Source organism: Diplotaxodon limnothrissa, linkage group LG8 (genome assembly GCF_057381915.1).
Source record: "Diplotaxodon limnothrissa isolate DT_005_m linkage group LG8, D_limnothrissa_male_GT1.1, whole genome shotgun sequence".
Lineage (NCBI taxonomy): Eukaryota > Metazoa > Chordata > Actinopteri > Cichliformes > Cichlidae > Diplotaxodon > Diplotaxodon limnothrissa.
In genome coordinates, this window is record NC_140603.1 from 27,096,051 (window position 1) to 27,110,229 (window position 14,179).

Below are 14,179 nucleotides of genomic sequence, written 5' to 3' on the forward strand. Positions count from 1 at the left end.
TCCGAGACCTGACATGTTGCTTTGAAACAGAAAGCATTTATACAACACTTCTACCCAACGTGCTTTACAATTTGCCTGTCAGTCACGTACAAAAAAAAAAACAAAACACACAAACAGCAATGGCAGCAAGTCATAGAAAGTCATACAAGGCAGTGGCCTAACCACAAAGAGCAGTTGGGTAAGCGCCTTTGCCCTAGGACATGCAAATTGTAGGAGCTTGGAACTGAACCCAGACTACTTCATAGTTTAGCTACAATTATCCCACACATAAGGCATTTTGGTGCACGTTGTTATCTTGGCGCTCCCTCCCAGTGGGCATTATTTAACTACCCATCTGAATGTATGATCTGCATGAATGCAGACAACTGATAAAGTCAGAACGGGACACCAGACCGAGTCTACAGGCAAGAAAAAGCTAAAAAATAGCCAGGTTTGAGGTCTTGTGCCACGAACGATCAAAAAAAGTCTTCTGAATTTGTTTCACCAAGGATGTGGCCATACTACAACCAAACAAGTACTTCACCACATGTTGTGACCACTGAGTTAAGCTGTCAAATCCACTGAGACTCATACTCCATCTACCATTACATGACCCTTGGACATAAGAAATAGAGGCTTTTACTCATGCATGCAGAAGCAAATAGATTTTTTTCCCATTCACACACAAAGTTAAAGCTGGATAAGTTGGTCTGAAGGTCAGAAACTCTGTCACGTTCAGCTGTTACTGGTGCCATTACTAGTTCCTGGAAAACTGCTTAGAGAACGTCACCTCTTGCAAAGGGTTAAGTAGTTTTAAGATTAGCAGCTGAATCCGTGAAAGGGTATGTGTGTTTGTGTAAGTACTAAGAGGATCTTGATCCTTTAACCCCTGCCCTCCTCCCTCTGTTGTTAAAGGAAGGCTTCTTTCTTTCCTTTGCTAACCCTTCATTCGATAGCTTTCTAACAACAGAGCACACACAGAGCACAAGAATGGCCACAAATGAGACCAAATTAGTATTACTAACATAGAGAATATGCTGTGTGCAATACTGTTTTAAAAACAACCTTTCTAAACAGGAAAATGAGGCTTTTATCAGTTATTTTGTGGCCATATTAGCAGAAGGTGACTGATTGTGAAACCCTGAATCTGATAATATCAGACCGATGGTTGCTGAAAACAGTAAGAGTGCAAGATAAAATCCAAATGTGTGGTGGTGCACCAAGATTTCTTTAAATCATTTTGCATATCAATCCATTTTCCTCCACTTAAAAATAATTTAAAGACCAATGTTCATCTGTAAAAGCATGACCACTAATGAAGGTAGGCTACATCATTTATCAGTGCATGCAAATAAAGTTAAATGACTTCTATGTTCTTCTAATATATAAAGATGCAATTTTCGACATAGGTAAGTAAATATCTCCTCCATCTCCTCTTTCCTTATGTTTGCAGAGGTGTATATATGCAGGCCCACTGCTCCATCTGTCTGCTGATTGTATAGGAATTTCTTTTAATTATGTATTAATAACATTATTTTATTGTATGATGCCTTGGTGCCAGTGGATTTTAACATGTCTCACACTCATACAGTAAGACAAATGGTGGGGGTCTAGTAAGGAAGTTGGGGGAAGCAGACAACTTCACAGGAAGAATCTTTTGTATCTTCTCTGACGGACTCTTCTCTGAGGTAGCAAGGGAGTGTGAACCTTAAGGTGTGAAACAGCTGTGTACTGCCTTTTGTTCCTGAAGAAGGTATTTAACTGAGAGCCATGTTAGGCTCGGGAGACTCTGCTGGCCGTCTGCCCCGCGGTCATGCAGGCTCTCCACCAAGCTCAGGTTTTTCTGTTCTTTCTTTGTGATTAAAGAATGTTAGCTACCGCTCACCGCTCGTCTGCAGGCTTTATTTAATGGAAAACTTCCACAACACTATATACGGTGCATCTACTCACTATCCATTTAATCTGTTTGTTAATGCAAATATCTAATAAGCCAGACACATGGCAGCAAACAGAGCATCAGAATTCAGGGAAAAAAGGTGATTTAGGTGACTTTGGATGTGCCATGGTTGTTGTCCAATGGAGACACAGGAGATTCACATCATGGATGTGCAGCTGACAAATGTGCAGTATGTGTGTTGATGCCCATCCACCCATCCATCCATCCATTCGCTTCCGCTTATCCTTTTCAGGGTCGCGGGGGGTACTGGAGCCTATCCCAGCTGTCATAGGGCGAGAGGCGGGGTACACCCTGGACAGGTCGCCAGTCTGTCGCAGGGCCAACACACAGGGACAGACAACCATTCGCACTCACATTCACTCGCACATTCACACCTAATGGCAATTTGGATTTTCCAATTAACCTATTCCCACAAGCTGCATGTCTTTGGACGGTGGGAGGAAGCCAGAGTACCCGGAGGGAACCCACGCAAACACGGGGAGAACATGCAAACTCCACACAGAAAGACCCCGGCCTGATGTTGGAATTGAACTCAGGACCTTCTTGCTGTGCGGCAACAGTGCTAACCACCGTGGCACCGTGCTCACCTATATATATGTAACGAAAAATAATTTCCCCCAGGGATCAATAAAGTATTCTGATTGTGATTCAAATGGATTGCTGCTGGACTTTGCATTATTGGGCCCTTACCAACCACCGATAAATTTCTGAATGCAGAGTTGTATGTGAGAATAATAAAACTGGTTTTATTAACATTGCAAACATTGTACAATCATCAGCTAAAAATTTTAATAAACATCTGTTAAACAAAACAACCTTAATCAAGAACCCCACAAAGACTAAACATTAGGCATGAAGTAGGCACTTAAAGACACTTAAAGATAAAACACACGCACACACACTGAGCGGAGTAGTCTACAAGGCTGAAACCAACAGGGCAAACTGTGGCGTGATATTGATATAGGACAGGAGTGATATAAACTGCATATCAAATATAAATGGAGTGTGCTTTATCATAGCTCTACTCTCTATCAACATCAACAGATCACCACTACAAGTGGCATTAACCTCAGTATGTGTCTGTAACACAAACAATAAGTCGTTTATCACACTGGAACAATGAGCTCAAAATCTGAAAGCAGAGTATTGTCTGATTAGGAACTGAAATTACATCCAAGTACCATATGCTATTAGAGCAAGACAAGTCTTTTTAGAACTGGACCCTATTCCTTTCCATTTTCTTCACTGTATCTATAAACAGCGAGGCTCTAGGGAACTGTAAATTATAATGATGCTGCAGGTTTAGTTTCGGGGTATATTTGTAGAAATAGTGCTTCAAGCCTCTGGTTAGGAGTTACAACAGCTTCTTTTGGACTAAAAAGCTTTGGCAACTATAAGAGGGTAAGTACCCACTGGGGTGGTTGCCCTGGAACTATGTGCCATCCGAGCTTTTCTTCTGCTTGCTTTAGCATCGCTAATTGCAGAGGCACTGCTCTTTGTCAACTTTTACTTCGTTGTGAACCTTTTTACATCCTCTTCATTTTTTCTCTACATTTCCTCACTGTATTGTGTTTGCCAACAGCGAGTTATAGGGAAGTGCTAGTGCATGTTTTTTTCTAATTTGTTCTAAATTGTAAGATTTCCCGCACTGGAGGCCTGGACTTCACTGCTGGAGTTTCTTCCAGTTTTTAGTCCTAAAACTAAAGACTGTCAGTTTTTTAATGTTCAAGTGTTTCCATCAATTTTCTCCAGAGTCCAGATCACAGGGGTAGAGTCTCCTCTCCTTGGCTACTTCCAGCAACTTTTGCAACAAGGCATGAGCCCATGGGGCTAGGCCCAACCGAGCTCAGCCCCAAAGAGCTACACAAGCCTGGGCCTCAGTGGGCTCACTAGCTGGGTCCTGTGCAGCGTGGATCAGTAGTAGTCGAGTGCAGTCACTGGTTGCAAATACTGGCTACATGACTTTTTGCAGCACTTGTCCCCTGTTGGCCATTAAAAAGACTGCAGGTTTAACACACTTCCACATTGAATCTGAAAAGTGAAGCCAAAGTCTAAGTCTATTTTTCATACCATTTATGGTCCTACCAAAAATGGGCTTCCAAAAACTTTGATGGTGGTGAATTTTTTCTGTTTTCACACCGTTTAAAAACAGTTACTCTAAAAACACTCCTTTAGTGTTAAATCAAAAAACACGGGCTGTTTACTGATCTCTGCTATTGACCAGGCTTCTTTAAAGCGTTCAACCTTTAAAAGGACATACAGTAAATTCTGAATTCCACCCAGAGAGCTCCCTAACCTTTGTATTGATTTATAACAGGCATTAACTTTAATTCATGTTACTACAAAGACTGTTGAGTCATTAAACAGATCGTCCAAACTCGGCACCATGTTTGACAAACTCTTCCACAACTTCTCTCTTCTATAAACTCACTACCTGTGAGTTTATGCAACACAAAGTGGCACACGGTATCATGATCACAGATAGGATTGAGCCTCGAGCTTGTTAAGTACTTGTGAGGCTGTATCTGCTACCCTACCACACTTAGAACATCCCCATATATATATATATATATATATATATATATATATGTGTGTGTGTGTGTATGTGTGACTGTAGAAATGTTCTATAAGTCTTTGTCAAAAAGTGACATCGCATTAGACTTTGCAATAAAACTTATCTCCCCCTGTCCACAAGCTATAACGTTCACCTGTTTCATCTTAACTGTGTCCTTGTTTGCTCTCATTCGTCCTTGTTTGCTCTCATTCGTCCTTGATCCAATTCAGGAAGTTATGCTTGTATAAATATTCCCTATATCCAAGGTCAGGGCATGAAAATATATTTTAAGTGGTCTAGGGCCAGTAATGTGTACATTGCATACTTGAGCTATGGAAAGACAGCATGAAACAGGGAAGATGAAAGGGGGCAAAGTGAAAGACTAAGAGCCAAGAAAAAAAGTTGGGGATAATATATACAGTACATGGAGAGTGGAAGTAAAGCTGATGAAAGCTGGAATGAAGACAAAACAAACCTACTTATATGTGAGCTCGAAGACAAATAACAGGACGAGGTAGAGCTTGTCAAAGCTCTCATTCGGGTATTTTGAACATGAACATACAGGGTGGGCCATTTATATGGATACACCGTAATAACATGGGAATGGTTGGTGATATTAAAGTCCTGTTTGTGGCACATTAGTATACGTATGTGAGGGGGCAAACTCCTCAAGATGGGTGGTGACCATGGTGGCCATTTAGAAGTCGGCCATCTTGGATACAGCTTTTGTTTTTTCAATAGGAAGAGGGTCATGCGACACATCAAACTTATTGGTAATGTCACAAGAAAAACAATGGTGTGGTTTCAACGTAACTTTATTCTTTCATGAGTTATTTACAAGTTTCTGACCACTTATAAAATGTGAAAAGAAAGAATTTTCATGAAAGAATTAAGTTTCGTTGAAACCAAGCTACTACTACCACTACTGTACATACAAAAAAAACCCACAATAACCTTACTCCTTGATTTGAAAATAGGCCACCAACGTCTCTCGTGGAGCCTTCTCCAGGCTAATCCCCCTGGTGTACTGAAAGTGAATGAAAACTGTGCCAAATTTGAGCATTCTTGTCTTTATTTAACAGTAAAGGTCAGCCAAGAGACAGAGTATAGGGAAGAGAATCACCTCTAACATTCATTGGTTGTCCATTACACACTAATCCACTTTATATCATAAAGTCCCCCTATAGCGGTCACTGCAGCTATTGAAACGCATCAAAACACCTCATACAACATTTTGAACTTCACCAGTGTCCATCCATTTAGCCTGCCAAAACATAGTAAATGCTCTCTAACGTATACATAGGCATGATTTTCACACCCAAAAACAGAACAAAAAAAAGGAGAAAACTAATGCTCACTGCCTACTGATGCACACCTTTTCAGTGAGTTATTCAACCTTAAAACTGTAGCAAACTGTTGCATCAGACTGTTTAACTCCTCTCTGGAGGGGAGAGGGAGGGGAAACAGGAGGACAAAGGAGGGAACAACTAAGCTGTAGTGCCTCTTCACCTCACTGTGCAATACCTTTTGTGCAATACTTTTGTAAATAGTCAACGGTGCAATAGACTCAATACTTGAAATGTGCAATTCACTTATATTTTTATTTTTATTCCTATTTATTCTATTTATCCCCTTCGTATATTTTATTTATATTGTCTCTGTATTTATATATATATGTGTGTGTGTATAACTCTGTAACTTCTGTCGGTGCTGTGCTTTTTTGGAAATCGAATTTCCCAGAGGAACCCACCCGAGGGATTAATAAAGTTCTATCTTATCTTATCTTATCTTACTGTTTTCACACTGAATGTGCCCCAGATTCATTCATTCATGACTCCTTGTGGTGTCAATTACATCGACTTGCAGTGATGAGGAAGAATCTCACGGGGAAATCGGTGCACTAATCATAAAGCAAACAATTTCAACCAACACCTTTAAACAATGATAATGATAGGCACACTGACACAGAAACCAGAATCCAGTTACCTTTAGTTAAACAGACATCATGATGTGTCATAGATTGTCTTGTCAATGTGTCCAGTATTGTTGAATCGTTGTACCATGATGCCAGTGTTATCATAAGATAGCATTACCGCATGAGATTTCTGGAAGAAGAGCCTGCAGCAGCAGCAGTCACAGTATAAAAACTTTGTCACAAGTACGGTATAAAGTAACGCAGCAGAAGTTTATTGACAAACCAGTATCCCAAAGTTTAGTTTTCAAAGATTTCGACATTAATTTTGCATGCATGCATGCAGAGCATGCAGCTACATTTGCTCCAAGTGATTTACAACACTCATAACATTCTTTAGATCCTGTTTTCTGATGGACAAGATGACACATTCATAAAGATCCTGATGACTGTGCATTCATCAAATATTGATGCGATGACATTTTATGTGAAAAAGACTTCCAAAATTTAGGTTCAAGGAATTCTAGGAAGCACGCACAGCCACCCACACTCTTTAAAACTCACACATCTCAGCTTCATCTACCTTGACTAGCACACTTTCCAGTACGGCCTCAAAATTTTAATTGGACCTGCAAACGCTGGCGTTTTCCCCTCAAACAGGGTTCACCTTTAATTGCATGCTTTAAAATGCATCAAAAGAATAACTAGCGAATGCATGTTGATGCCTGGAGAAGCAGAATTAATTAAACATGACTCTTTCTATGCCGTTTCAGGCCAGAAAAAAGAAAGAAAAACGAGAAAATTAAAGAAAAATCAAGGTACCTCTGCTCTTGAAAAACAGAGGAAATGAAGGTGGATGACAATGGAGAATGTGGATATTGTTAATATGTATCGATTTGGGGAAAATCAAAAGAAAATAAGTGGTTGAAATAAAATAAAAGGACATTTCTTTTTTATCTCTACATCAGCTGGCAGTCAGTTCATGTGAGAATAAGCTGTCGTGCAGCTTTGACATGCAGATGTCTAATTGCAAACTTCCAGCTTCTAAACCATCAATGAGAAACTGATTTGCCACATCTGACATGCACGTCTCGTGTCACTCAAGGTCTTCCGTTATACTGTCAACGAACAATATTTTTAAACCCTCGCATGACCGATGCGATCGTAAAACCAGCTCGAGTGGTCTGATGAATGTTTGTCGATGAAGCGACTGCGTTGTTTGTGGTATCCCAGGCGAAAAGGCGATGACAGGCCTCATTTACAAACACTTCGTAAAAATGTTTCGCGCGCAAACGCAGGATTTATGCGACTTTGTTTGTACACGAAAGAGGACAAACTGCAGTCGAGCACGTCTGCGCTAAAGATCATGAAGTCTGGATTGTTGCAGAAAACAAATCTTTGAATTAAACCGTTGGCCTATTATTAATCCATTCATTCATTAGCAGAATATGACATTGAAAACTGTTCATTTAATGGACGCATTGAGCAAATATCCATGAAATTGATGCCCTTTTATATCAATGTTTACACCCTCATTATTTCACATAATTAAAGGAAACTTCTCTTTCTTTGTTTACCACAACTGCACATCTGCAATAGAGACAAAACCACCAGAGCACCTTCACTGTCTTATCATGTGTTTTTCACACGTTTGCATGCTGAAAATTGACCCTTAACCTAGTAGATTACTAAGTGAAGCCTGTAAATCTTGACCAATCGTCACTATGAAGCAGCACACCTCAGTTTATGGGTCAGATCCACTAACACACACATGCATGTCAGTTAGAAGTAAATTTACCTGTGCACATGACTCAGGAATGCATCAGGAACTTTGCAAGCAATTTTGTACACACCCTCATTACTGTTCTATCTCAGCAAATCTAGAACCTGCAGTAAATCTGTTTGGTTACACGTTCTCGATGGTTCTGCATGCAGTTTGTAACCTCTAAAAACCAGTTCAAGGCTAAGATTGACAACCCTAATGACGCTTCGGAGCAAGTCTAAAAATATGCCCCCACCCCAATTACGTGTCTATTTAAATGTCGAAATGTCCAGTGTCTAATTAGGAGAAAATATGCACCCTTATGTGTTGCCCGAGCATTTTGATTTAGAGCTAATTAAATCATAAGGATTGCAGTCAAGCCTACATGGTGCTTGCTAAAGGCCCTACTAGTACAGATATTCATGTACAAAAGTTTATACACATGTCTTTTCATTTAAAATATGAAATTAGTTGAGGTGAAATAAGCACACATTAAAAACAAAGCATAAACATGTCTTTCCCTGTAGTTGCAGCAGTTATAATGTAAATGCCAGTGTTAATGCAGTGGAGGATGATGGTGCATGCATGCCTAGCCTCTTGAGCTCCTGAAGAGAGCCCTTATTAAAATTCACACCATGACAGCAGACGTTGGGGTCAGTGCTCCCGAATCCCAAGGGTTGCCGGGGCAATTAGTGGTTAAGTAATGGAGAAGGGGCAGGGCAAAGTTGTTGATGCAGTCCGATCATAGAGCAAACAGTGGTAGAAAAGGGGAGGAGGAAGGAGGTGTTAGTACCTCAGGGTTAAAAGTAGTCAAAGGCAAAGACATCATATTTCATGCTTGGTCTCTCTCCAGGCCAATTACTGCCAGGGAATTATCAATATGCGCTAATAGATCACGGCGAAGCAACAAAATTATGTCTGTTGCGGCCATTCTTCTAAGCGTGACCTTGTGGTTGCGAGTATATACAATCACAGATGTCTGCATACACAAAAAATGTTAATGTTCAACATCCACGTGTATACACAGATGGGAATTCAAGGTTTCATGCTCGTCAGGTAAAGGACAAATACAGAAACTACTCAGAAAGTGCATACATCCATTTATTTACGTTGGTGGAAGCAATAACAACTCAGTCAGCAGCTTGCGACAGGCGCCGCAGGAAACTCTTAAAGAAAAACAGCATGTAGGAATCTCTCGTTACAAACAGTTCGAACTCTGACGTACTTTGACAGCGAGCGTTCGGGTGTAATTAGGTGCGCTTGGTTTGCCTCATGTATCCTTAATTCAGATGTCAAGCAAACAAACACTGGATTTTTTTAAAATGTGACACATGTTCTTTGCTTGGTTCGTAACAACAGGGTTTCATTTCCAAAAGAGCCCTCGTCTCACTGCTTGTATATCAAACGCTTTGATACACAACACATGCTAAATCCCCCAGTTTTCCAAAAAACCCTGAAAAGAGTTTCTCCTCTTGTATAACTGCAGTGCATTCTCATTCAGTTTGCATGCACTTGTCTTTAAGTATGCATACTGCAAGTTTTGCATATTGCCCCCCAACCACCACTGCTATTTCTCTTAATCCTTGCATTAACTATCTCTGTCATCTCTTCTTTTTTCTTAATTTTATGCCCTTGCAATTTTTTTCGTCGCCTCTTCACCATCTGTCCTTACCATATACTTTGAACATGCCACTCTCACTGACGATCGTGGCGACGATAAAGCTGGTAGAACAGCACTCACAGGAAAGCAGAACCGCTGTTTATTTTGCTATTCAATCATCAAGAAGACATGTTACCAAAAAAGGCATAAAAAAAACGACTCCAAACAAAAAAAAGGACATAACTACTGTGAACTCACAGACTTAAACATTTTGAAGCCCTTATTGATCCTAATTAATACTACCTTTGGTGTTGTTGTAGTCAAAACTGACCATATTTAGATGAAGGGACTAACTAACAGAACTTGGTGAGTAAGGTTCATCCACAAACTGCATGGATACATTCATAACAGACACACACACTAAGTTGTGGTAATTAGTGATAAATAAACGATGAATAAAACACCAGAACTTCCCCAAACTCAAGAACAGACTTCTTGGGTGGGGTTTTAATGCAATTAAACGCACAGCAGGCCATAATATTTTGTCAGCTCATTACCTCACAAATGCGTCAAAAGGCAGGCAGCACACCACAAGCACGCGCTAGCTGTTCATTTCAGACTCTCTAATTATGTGAGGTGAAGCCAGATGGCTCCTGTATTTGCATCCACCTGTCACCTATCGTGGCCCCTAACAAGGATTTCTTACAGAGGAGACTTCTAATGAAAAAGTTGCATGGTTGTTGTGAAGGAGAAATTTAGTGTTGGACACACTAATATGAGAGCCTGTGTGAACTGACTCGCATTATGGAGCCAGCTTCAAGTGGACATAAGAAGCACTGCACTTTAACATCGGATTCATTTTTTCAGCCCACGAGGATGCTGCTTGGTCTTGCTGAAACAGGCAAGCGAGCAGAGAGAAGTCAGCAGAGCCAGTTCACATACAGACAGGCATGCTGGAAATACTTTAAAACCTTTGTTTACCCAGATTAAGGAGTCTGAGCACACATTCGACCTCAGTAGCCGCCCAATTACAGTGTTCAAACAAACTGTGGACAGTTAAAGGTCAGCTGCCTTGCTCAGCGGCATGTCAGCAGTAGCTGTTTAAAGGGAAGCCCAGCGGCACACCACAGCAGATCACGCTGGCGCCTGGCACCGAAACTGAAGACCAATGGAAGACATAAATTTACATGAGACATTTGAATACTAGCAGGGCACGGCCAAGTCGCTAATGATGCTGCCAGCCTCCCCTTCGTCGCTCCCAACAGTACAAAGTCTCCTATTCTTAACATTTTATTGTCCCATTAAAGCAGACAGCCCATAAATCTTAACGAGGCTCAAGTAAAAACAACAGACGTTTTGTGTCCTTCCTTTGTGTCTTTCTGCTATGCCGTCTGTTCTGATCTTGATTTGTGCGTCAGTTAACGTTAAAAATAATCAATAAAGGTTAAAAAAAAAACAGCTATGAAGCTGTTTTTTTTTATTGCCAATAAACGTGTCATTTAATTCTATCATTCAACAGATGAATCAATTAGCCTTTGAGACAGGTAAATAATTGCTTATAATAAGTTCTCAGAGTCCAAAGAAACAATAATATTACATTTGAATATGTTGATCCTGGCAAGTTTATTAACATGGTTTTCTTTACTGTTTCCCATCACAGTTAAATCTATGTTTTAAACGCTTTAAAGGCAGCTTTATTGCAGTGGTACTTTTTAAAGACAAAAGTAAAAATAAATGCACACAGAACAGGCTTGTAAAAAAACAAAACAAAAGGGCAAAGCTGGATTAAAATGAACTCTCTCCAACAGGTCTGTGTTAATCCTAAAAAAGTAAACATAGGATGGTCAGCAGGCCTAAAGGTACTGTACTGCAACTAAAGTAACCCTTGTGTTTGCATACAGATCTAAACTGAGGCCAAAGATTAAAGTGCAGCATGAGTAAGGCCCAGGTCATATATGCCTAGAGACCAGCTGTTGACCCCTCGACACTTACCGTGAAAAATGTGTATGTCAGCTGCTGTAAAATCAGTTGCTTAAGCTCCTGAACCAGGCCTACAGACTGGTCAGAGACCCCCAAGGCAAGTGTGTAGTGGTTGCTGGCAGCCTCCTTCTAATTGCTTTGGTTGCTCTGCTGTGGTTACTTGTAGTTTGCATGGAGGAAGGTGAGTTGACTGTGGCAATCTGATGCTGAGGCTTTCACAGAGCCCCAATCTCACCATCATGGAATCAGTCCGCAATTAAACAAAGAGACTGTCTAAATCCACAGAACGGAGCAAAGCCTGCCAAATACCTGAAAAACCCCGTGTAGACAATCCAGTGCCTTATTTTTAAAAGCACCCTTGCTATACTTTTAGTGCACAGTGCTGTACATCTCCAGGTACTTTTGACATATTAACTTTTAATGCACTAGGCGGAGAACAATTTGCCCTTTCTTGCTCTTACTTCCACTTTCTCCTCTCTCCTCATGTCCCTCCTCTTCCCACCCTCCTTTGGCAAGGACAAGTTCAGGTGCTGCCAAGAATGTGACTGAGTTTGGAAAACAAATCCAGCTAGCTTCTCTTTCTTTGCTCTTCGAGTTTTCTCTTTTGCACCAATGGCTGTTGTTTCTTGTTCTTTTTTAAGGTGGGCCACTGAGTGCAGCAGAGCTCCCGACAAAAGTTTGCAACTGAGGTTTTAGACAGCGACCTGCAGCTCACCGCTTTCAATGCAGCTAAGCTAAGCCTCTTTCTAACCCATTCTTACAAACACACATTCAGCCGTTTCTCCAGCTTATTAAAAAAGTGCATTCTGTGAAACTGGAGGCTGTATAGTATACTTCCACTTCCTGACACTTGTTCATTTCCTCACAGCTAATAGGACACGACAGATGGATGAAGGATAGCTCCTTTTGGAAGTTTGTTGTGTTCCCCTAAAAGGGTCCAGGCGATTAGGGAAGGTAACAAAAAGTGTCCGGGTCGGAAAAAGGAGACAGAGAGGCAAAATGGTTAAATTAAAGAGTTTTATTAAAGTTTCTATTAATAACTCAGCTAAAAGAGACGGACAGACAAGCCGCTATCACCATTTAAAGAAACAAAACAAAACTCAAGCGTCGGTCAGTAAACTGAAAAGTAAGTCAGGGTTAGTGGTTAGTAACCAAACACACTCCTCTCTGCCAAGCAGGAGTGCAGCTCACTAGCTGCACCCACTCACATGGCATCCTGGCACCCGAGCTCACCTTTCTCTGCCCTTAAATACTTTAAATTGCTGATGGGAGTCAGCTGTACCAAAGAAAGAGGTGGCACCTAAGGCAAGAGAGGACACGCCCACGCAGGCAACTTCAGAAGGATACCCTGCAAGGACCGTAACAAAGTTAAAGAATTAACGGGTATTAGCAACAATGGGTGGTTGACAACCACCCACACTCCCTTATCTCTTTTATAATCTGTAAATAAATGATGGACCATGACATCACCCATTGGTTAGTGCAATCCTGCTTTTTAAGCCTTGATTTCAGCAATTTTACTTCTATGTCGCTTTTGTTTGTTCGTTTTGGTGTACTGAGCATACTTGGACAAGAAGGTGGAGTGTTAAGGTAACAACAAAAGGTGCATCCATCAAATGTATGGGTCCACTGCACAGATACAGAAAGCCGTTATTTAGCATTAAGAAATATATAAAGCAATTACTACTACTTCAATCACCAGCACAGGCTTCTTGGATGGGCCACACCTCACAGCAAGACATAATTTGTAAGACAGTTATATTAAAAAACTTAACTCAAACTCAAATATAGCTGAGAGGTCCAGTTCGGTGCTTCAAAGTAAACCCTAGGAAACATCTAGCATCATTGCAACCAAGAAACTTTAACCTCCAAAGACCCGAACTCTTCCACGGCATGCATTTTTAATTTCTCTTTGATATTTGGGCTGACTGGGACCCGGTCAATGTAAAAACAAAGAATCACCAGATTTTTTTTTTTTTACCCGATCTAAGAAAAATGAGAGCCACATATGAGGATATTCGTTTTAAATTTTGATAAAACAGTGGCAGTATTAATGTCCTCGTAAGTGGATATCAGGCCCTTGTAGAGCAAAATTTAGTATATTGGTCTAGACAACCCAAAATGTCCACATATGTGGACGCCAGGTCCTAGGAGGACCACTATTTAGCTATTTAAAAATAAAACAACTTTTTCCGTAGTGGTCACCAGTGCAGGGACCAGGTGCATAATGCTGGTTTAACTTTAAGACTGAAATGCTGGAGAAGAGTTTCCTCTGTGCGCGTGCACTCTCACGCCAAACGTCACTCTACCAGAGAGGAAAAGGTGTGACTGTGTGGTGTGTCGGCGTGTGCAGGTGGTATAATTAGTCTAGAGGAGCAGCAAATTCTGTTTTCAGTGTGTGAGCGTGTGCATTTATTAATGTGTGTGTTACTGTA

General features: G+C 40.8%; 1 protein-coding gene across 2 annotated transcripts in view; it reads right to left on the reverse strand.

Annotated features, from left to right (window-relative positions):
* LOC146627064 (thyroid hormone receptor alpha-B-like) overlaps positions 1-14,179 on the reverse strand; it is a 156,438-nt gene that overhangs the window by 43,613 nt on the left and 98,646 nt on the right. The window lies entirely within an intron of this gene.